Genomic DNA, 8,555 nt, shown 5'->3' on the forward strand with positions numbered 1-8,555 from the left:
AACTTCAGCTACGTGAATAACGTAGCTGAAGTCGACGTACCTTAGTTCGAACTTACCGCCGTCCAGACCCGGCAGGCAGGCTCCCCCGTCGACTCCGCGTACTCCTCGCGGCGAGCAGGATTACCGGAGTCGACGGGGAGCACTTCTGAGTTCGATTTATCCGTCCAGACTAGACGCGATAAATCGAACCCAGAAGTTCGATTGCCTGCCGCCGAACCAGCGCGGTAAGTATAGACAAGCCCTTAAAGACAAGCACACTTCTGTGAGCTGTTTTCAGGTAAACCTGCAGCTTTGGGGCAAGTAATTCAGACCCTGGGTCTTTGTTGGAGCAGACGGGAGTGTCTGGCTCAGCAAGACAGGGTGCTGGAGTCCTGAGCTGGCAGGGAAAACAGGGATAGAAGTAGTCTTGGCACATCAGTTGGCAGCTCCCAGGAGGTTTCTGTGATCCAACCCGTCATATCCTGTACTTCTGTCCTGGAGATCAGGATATAATCTTGGTGCTCTATTCAAGAGCAGCACAAAGTGGTGTCTGGTTTGGTGGGCAGCAAGCACTTCTTGTTACCTGCCCATAAGATGGAGCCCCCTTCAAAGAAGAGTTAAGTATTGTCTACAGATCCTCAATCGAAGTGTTAACTCCTCTGAATGTGCTGCAACAACACAGCCATTTCTCCTCCACACTCAGAGTTCAGGTTTCAGAGTAGCAGCCGTGTTAGTCTGTATCCGCAAAAAGAAGAACAGGAGTACTTGTGGCACCTTAGAGACTAACAGATTTATTAGAGCATAAGCTCAGAGTTCAGAACATACAGAAATCTACAATTTTAAAAGGTCACATCTAACAATATATTGGGAATGGCTAGCATGGTCCACAATGATGTTATCTGAAAGGATAGCAAGAGGTACGCACTCCCTGCTCTGGAAGAAATAATGAATGGTAAAATTTGCAGGTGGCATTAAAAACAGGTGGAGTGGTAAATAGTGATGGAGACTTGCACAGATCAATGTGGATCACTTTTGATTGGCTGGTGGTGGGATTTTTATCTTGGAGTTCTCGGGTCTGTGAGACTAGATGATCACAACGGTCCCTTTTGGCCTGGGCTTGTTTGGACAACGTGTGTTTGAATTCAGCCAAATGCAAGGCTGCACATCAAGGAACAAAGGCTGTAGGCTACAGATATCAGAGAGGCGACTGTTCTGGAACACAGGCACACTGACAAGGATTTAGAGGCTATGGTAGATAGCTAACTGAACATCAGCTCCCAGGACCCAGGGTGATGCTGTAGCTAAGAGGGATGGTGATGAACTTTAGAAGTATAAGCAGGGGACTATCGAGTAGGAGTTAGAGGTGGTATTGCCTCTCTATGGCTTTAGCGAGACCATTACGGGGTACTGTGTCCAGATCTGATGTCCACACTATAACAGGAATTATCTGAAATCTGCAAAACCTACCTTATTTAGTCAATCCAAGAAGATTAAGAGGTGACTTGATCAGTCAACAAATATCTACATGGAGAAGAGGTTTCTGGCAGGAGAGAGCTTTAATCTCGAAGAAAAAGGCAGAACACGATCCAATGGCTGTGCACACCTCTATGCCTGTGGAAACCCCCCAGAGCATCCTATATCTGCTTGCAGGATTGGGGGAGCAGGGGTTAGGTCTTGCCAAATCGATCGATGGCTAATCTAGATAACTTCCTACCGAACTCCTACCCCCTTCTTGTTCTAGGAGCATTATAGTTTCATATGTATTGGCAGCAGTACTTAAGCACTTCCTGTCCCATTAAAAATACAGGAGAAATCATGGTTTTAGTTTAATGGTGGGATTATAAATGGATTTTTTTTTACAATGTTAGTATTGGGTGGATAAAAAATACTGCTTAGTCAGATTGGTGACAAACCGTACTGCTGAATAAATTTGCAACTGTAATGCCAATAAACTGTTATGAATACTTTAATATTTACACAGACAGCTCTATTAAAAGGATTATTATTTCAGGTTCACTTTCTGCTAGTCAGAGGAAGGAATGCATGCCATTAGAAAGAACTCTCATTTTGAATGTAATATTGTCATTAAATTACTGTAAAATTAAAACGGGACTCCCTCAGGATTTTAAAAAGATTATATGTCAGATTGAAGATATTGTAATGAATAAAGCCTGCATCTGGTTAGCTAATACCAGCAGGTTGCTCAAACTGAAATACGATGCCATAGTTCTGCGTGGTTTCTATTTTCAGGGAAGATTTTGTGCGGTGTGTGTGTGTGTGTGTAACAACAAAACAGATAATAGGCTATCTAGAATGAGAGAAATTTATTTACAAATGTGTCCTTTCTTTAAAAATGCTCCGAGCTCTTGAACAAGGGAAAATTCTGCCTAGAACCATAGGATTAGAAGGGACTGCAAGGATCATATAATCTAACCTCTGCCAAGATGCAGGATTTGTTATCTAAACAATCCACAACAGATCACTCTCCAGCCTCCTTTGGGAAACCTTCAGTGAAGAAGCTTTTACAAGCTCCCTGGGTGTCTGTTCCATCATCCTACTGTTCCTACAGTTAAGTTTTTCCTGAGATTTAATCAAAATCTGCTATGCTGTAGTTTGAACCCATTGCCTCTTGTCCTGCCTGCTGTGGCAAGAGAACAACTTTTCTCCATCGTTTTGATGGCAGCTTTGCAAGTATCTGAAGGCCTCGCAATCTCCTCTTTTCCAAACTAAACATAGTTCCTTTAAACTTTGTTCACATGGCTGCATTTCATCCTTTTCATCATCGTTGTCACTCGCCTCCGGATCCTTTCCAGTTTCCCTACATCCATTCTATACAGTGGTGACCAAAACTGAACACAGCTCTCCAGCTGAGGCCGAACCAGCGCGGAGTAGAGCGCTACCATCCCCTCCTGTGACTTCCATGCTGTGCCTCTGTTAATGCAACCTAACATTGCATTTGCTTATTTTGCAACAGCATCGCATTGCTGACTCTGGTTGCGGTTGTGATCCACCACCACTCCCAGATCCTCCTCAACAGTGCTGCTGCCAAGCCAGTTATCCCCCATCCTGTATTTGTGCATTTGGTTTTTCTTCCCTAAGTGTAGCACCTCACATTTGTCTTTGTTGAATTTCATTTTGTTGGCTATAGCTCAGTTCTCCAATTGATCAAGATCTCTCTGGATTTTTAGCTCTGTCTTCCCATTTCCTAGCAGCAATCTAGCTGGGCTTCAGATCGGCAGCAAGAATTCCCCTGCGGTTCCTCCACCATCCTGCTGTCCTGCTCTATGTTCCCCATGCCAGACTCTAAGAAGAGGTGCATTTGGCTGGAGGGACGGAGGGGACAGTGTGGGCAATGTAAGCGAGGGGCAGGCAGCAGAGTGGGCGAATTCTATAGGGAAGTGAAGAGCAGGGTGGAAGAGGGAGTGCAGGGCCCCACAGAAAGGAAGTTCTGCTCAGGACTCAGCAATGTGTCCGAGCCTCACTCTGCAAATGCTTCTGCACCTGCACTGGCTGAAAATTTTCAACAGAAAACAAACAAATAACTTTTCCATGGGGGAAAAAATGAAGTTTTGTCAACACAGAAATTGTCCACAGGAAAATAAACTGGGTCAAGAATATTTTGGGTCAACATTAACGTCTCTGCACAAAACATCTTCGTTCCCTCGGGGGGGGTGTCCATATGCAGGATCGGGCTCTTGCTTTGCAATGTGCCTTTGGGGAAACACCTTTCCCGCCTTGCTCCCTTTGTCCCCCAGGGGAGTTCTGGCCCTATCTGCCCACCTCCCGTCAGTGAAAAGGGAGTCCTCTCGGTCCTACCCGGGTAGAGCGCAAAAGGAGCCATGTGAATGCAAAGTATTAGCACTGGTGGTGGTTGATTCTCCAGGGCTGTTCATTTGTTACTTTTTCATGGTCACGACATTGACCTAAAAGAAAACAGGGAGAGGGGCAGTAAAAACTTCCCCAAGACTTTTTTGTGCTAGAATTTTCTGGGAGTGCACTGGCCTGATTGTACAAACATAGTCCTAGAAATGGCTTGATTTTTGCTATTTGGAAAGTGTGCCTACAGCATGTGAGCAATTTTCTATTTAAAAAAGCAAACAATTAATTTATTTTTATCTTAGTTGAGCACGCTTGCGGTATAGCTTCAGAGAGGTATCTCGGAACGTCAGCTGGACACGGCATATGCATTAGAACTAAAGGATAAATTCATCCATGTTATTACTCATGCCAACTTCGCTGTTGACATGAAAGGAACCCAAGGAAGGCCAGACAATAACAGCTAAGCAGGAATACAAATGTTCCACATTAAGAAAATCCAGAAGTTTGGCAAAGAATTAAATGAATTGTTATCTTGTGGCCACAAAATGGCTAAGTATTTTGGAGTGGCACCACACGTATGGAAATGGACTTGGTTTGGCATGTGGCTCACTAGGGGTTTGTTTATTTTCATATGAAAATTGGTACATCTCCAGACTCTGTATGATTCCCTAGTGTACAGTGTTCACGTCAGTACTCTGCCATTCTGCTCTCTGAATTCTTCACTTTGAAAATACAGAATTGTCAAATCCTAATTTTAATCTTCTAACAGAGAAGATGGCCTTGTAGTTAAGGCATTGGCTTGGCCTAAAGGGTTCTATTACTAGCTATTCCACAGAACCCCTGTGTGACTTGCCCAAACTTATACAACATCTATGCCTCAGTTTCCCATGAATTAGAATCCTCCCTCCTTACTCACATGCTCTGTTTTGTCTAGTCAGATTGTAGCTTCGGGAAGTTGCATCAATGTTAGTGAGTTGTCACTGCTGATGCCCTGCCCCAGCATCCGCGAGGGTGGGTATTGAGTTGTTTTGTGCAGAGACGTTAATGTTGACCCAAAATGTTCTCAACCCACTTTATTTTCCTGTGGACAATTTCTGTATTGACAAAACTTCATTTTTTCCCAATGGAAAAGTTGTTTGTTTGTTTTCTGTTTAAATTTTCAGCCAGTGCAAATTAGGAAAAGATGCTGGAGTTGTCATAAACGTGCATGGGTGCCCACAGCGAGCTGGGCACTTTGAAAGGTGGCTGCAGCCACCTGAGAAGAAAGGGTATTTGGGTGCAACTAAGAGAGGACACGGAGTGCTCTGAAAAGGCAGGTCTGGGGTGTGGTTCAGGCTACTCGGGTGGGGTTTTCAAATGCAGTCATAGAATACGAGGGTTGGAAGGGACCTCAGGAGGTCATCTAGTCCCACCCCCTGCTCAAAGCAATTCCCAACTAAATCATCATTGAGTCAGAGTACACAAATGCCATGAGGTACATGAGGGGAAGGGGGAAAGCCACAGGAGGAGGCTGAACAGTGCTCTCAGGTGGCACATGGTAGATGTCTGCCTCATGCATCTAGTTCACATACCCAGAGTCAAACTGATCCCCAGACTTGGGCTGGGAAAAGAATTTTCCCACTGGGACAGATTGGCAGGGACCTTGGGGGATGGTTCCCCAGCAGAAAACATCTGCTATAACAATGGTCTCCTATTAATTTCCCAAGTCTATATATGCTTATGCAAGCAGTGTGTGTGTGTGTGTGTGTATATACACACACACACACACACACACACACTGTATATATGTATGTATGTTAAGGAGATGGTTTCCAAGAATATCTGGAGTTTTATAGACATGAAGGTTCCCCAGAGTTATTAAATACAGCATAAGGAATAAATTCCTGACTAGGGTTACTTATTGATCAAGGACCAGTGTTCTGCACCTTGGAATCTTTATCGTCGACAAAGAATGCATCTGAATTCTAAGGGATAGTTAATATGTAAATGAATCCATGATCGAGAAAGAGAGAACTAAAAGTATTACTGTTTACTAACAGGCCGAGCTAGATCCTCTCCCCGTGTGTCACAACACCATAGCACTGAGCGTAGCAGTCACTGCGTCATTTCCAAGGGCCGCAGGGTGCATCAGCAATTGCCTGGCACCCGCTGGCTTGAGGGCTTCCTGAGGGAGGGAGGGAGTGTTTTACAGCAATGGGTGCTGTACCTGGGAACTGCACATGGGGCAGGATTTCTGTGAGCACTGGCTCTCTGCCGCAATGGATGGGACACACCTACCAATGGGGGGCGCCTGAGAAGGATGGTGCCTCAAACAGGAAACCCACATTCTGTGAACCGGCCGCCCTGTCTGAGCAGCCAGGAGGCTGCTCGCCCCAGCTTGGGTCGTTACAAGTGCTAGGTGTACTATTTAGGCCAACTTACCATAGTGTCTCCGTGAGCCTTAGTATCCGATTCCCAAGGGGGGCTCAGAGGGTGAGTCGCCCCAGGCTGGAGCTGAAATAGATTGGCAGTTCAGTTCAGAAGTGGAGGCAGCAGCAGTGAATAATGCAGGAGTTCCCTTGAGGAATGCATATGGAGGGAGACCTCCCAGATCACAGCACAAACCTATAAAGCAAGTCTTGTTTTACCACAATGTCTGGAGTTAATTGGAGAGGGGTCAGAGCTAAGCTAGGAGGGTGACTTTTGAAGGAACAAGTCTGCCATTCCTTTGTTCTCGTAATTTAAAATGGTATCAAAATTCAACAGTGAAATTACAGCCTCATTAATTTACCCCATTTGGTGGGGTGGGGGAATGAGATGATTGATTTTCTATGTGGGTGACTTGAGATCTACAGATGTAACTAGCTTTCTGATTGTCACTTGCTGATGACATGGCAGTTACAGTAGGAGTACTTAAAACAGTCATTCCAGCTTCAGGGGCATTTCTGGTTCCAGCTGTATTCCTCATTTTAAGGGCAGAGAAAATTGCTGGAATAGTTAAAAATTAGACTGAACTTTTCAAATGCATCCACTGCATATTTGTAATGTCTAGTAGCTACATAGCTATTGCCCCACTTTTAAAATCCCCATAAATGCCAAATAAAAATACACCTTTTCATCACTTCTCCAGTAAATGGGTACTTAAAGAGAGGGGATCACAGCAATTTGAGTTCATGAAAATCTCTGCTGCAGCTGTTTCGCTTAAGTTTGAAAAGCTTGTGCACCTTGGACAAACCCAGTTTACTGCCCCTTCTGTTCACAAGAGAGATCCAGGAGTCTCATTCAATCATCTGAGCCCTGAATGAGGATCCCATATGTCACTAACAAAGCTGAAGGTTGATTCTAGACAATGAAGGCTTGTTGGGGGGGAGGGAGGGGGAGGAGGTCACTGACCATTGGGACACCACCTCCTGGCTGCTCTGAGAATTAGATCCTCCCAGGTCTGACACCCCCTTCCATCACTCGTTCACATGTCCCGCAGTGCCTGCCATGCTCAGACTCGGGGCGCTCTCTCTTCGTGGCTTGGCCCTCCAGCCAGTTCACCATGGGTATGTCTACACTGCAGTTCGACCCTGTGGCAGCGGATTCAGGCTCGCTGGGCTCGGGCTAAGGGGCTGTTTAGTTGAGGTGTAGATGTTCAGGTCTGGACTGCAGTCCAAGCTGTGGGACCTGGCAGGGTCTTAGGGCCTGGGCTCTAGCCCAAGCCTGAATGTCAACACAGCAATGAAACAGCCCTTAGCCTGAGCCCAACGAGCCTGAGACAGCTGGCCTGGGGTGGCCCGGGGTTTTTAATTCCAGTGTCAACATACATGTAGTGTTTTCCCCTTCTGGGGGTGTGTCAGAGTCTCTCCATACAAACTGTCTCAAGCAGCCTTCCCCTTCTCTGCCCAGACAGTGCCACTTGCCCAGTGGCTGGTAGGGGAACCCGAGCTCACCCTCCACTCCGGGTCCTAGGTCAGGGACCCTGGAATCAGCTGCCAAGATCTGCAATATCTGAAATCCTGCTCTTGTTTCCCCGAGCCTTTTCCTTCTCCACCTCTGAGGCTTCTGCTCTGCCATCCTTCTGGGTAAACCCTTCCTCTAGGGCCTGTATCCTGGGGTTTCCACTCTTCTTTCCCTCTCCAATGCCCAGAGAATGGCTGCAGGCTCCCTCACTGCAGCCCCTTTCTGCTGCCGACCTCCTGGCTTTATCCCAGCCCTGCCTGTTCTCTCCTAGCTGGGCTCCACCATCAGACCAGGGTTACCCCTTAACCTCCTCTTTGTTCAGCTAGTATATTGAGCTCTTATAGTGAGAGACTTAAAGGAAGGTTTTCTAATCCTGTCATTGTTCCCCTGGCTCTTCTTCTGAGCCTTCTTCAGTTTATCAACATCCCTTTTCAACCCCAGAACATTGTTCCAGCAGCAGCTGCACCAGTGCCAAATAGACTCCTACTTGAGAGTCCCCGGTTTATGCATTCAAGGATTGAATTAACTCTTTGGCCACAGCGTTGCACTGGGTGTTCCTATTCAGCGGGGTATCCACCATGACCCCCAAATCTTTCTGGGAATCACTGCTCCTCAGGATAGAGTCCCCAATCCTGAAAGTATGGCTCACATTCTTTGTACCTAGATATGTACATTTAACCACATGAAATGTTTGCTTGCATTCAGTTTACTGTGCAATCCAGATTGCTCTGTAGCAGTGACCTGTTCTCGTCATTGTTTACCACCCACAATTGTCATCAGCAAACTTTATCCACAATGACTTTTTCTTCTTCCAGCTCATTGACAACAATGTT

Source organism: Chrysemys picta, chromosome 4, assembly GCF_011386835.1.
Source record: "Chrysemys picta bellii isolate R12L10 chromosome 4, ASM1138683v2, whole genome shotgun sequence".
NCBI classification, from domain to species: Eukaryota; Metazoa; Chordata; order Testudines; family Emydidae; genus Chrysemys; species Chrysemys picta.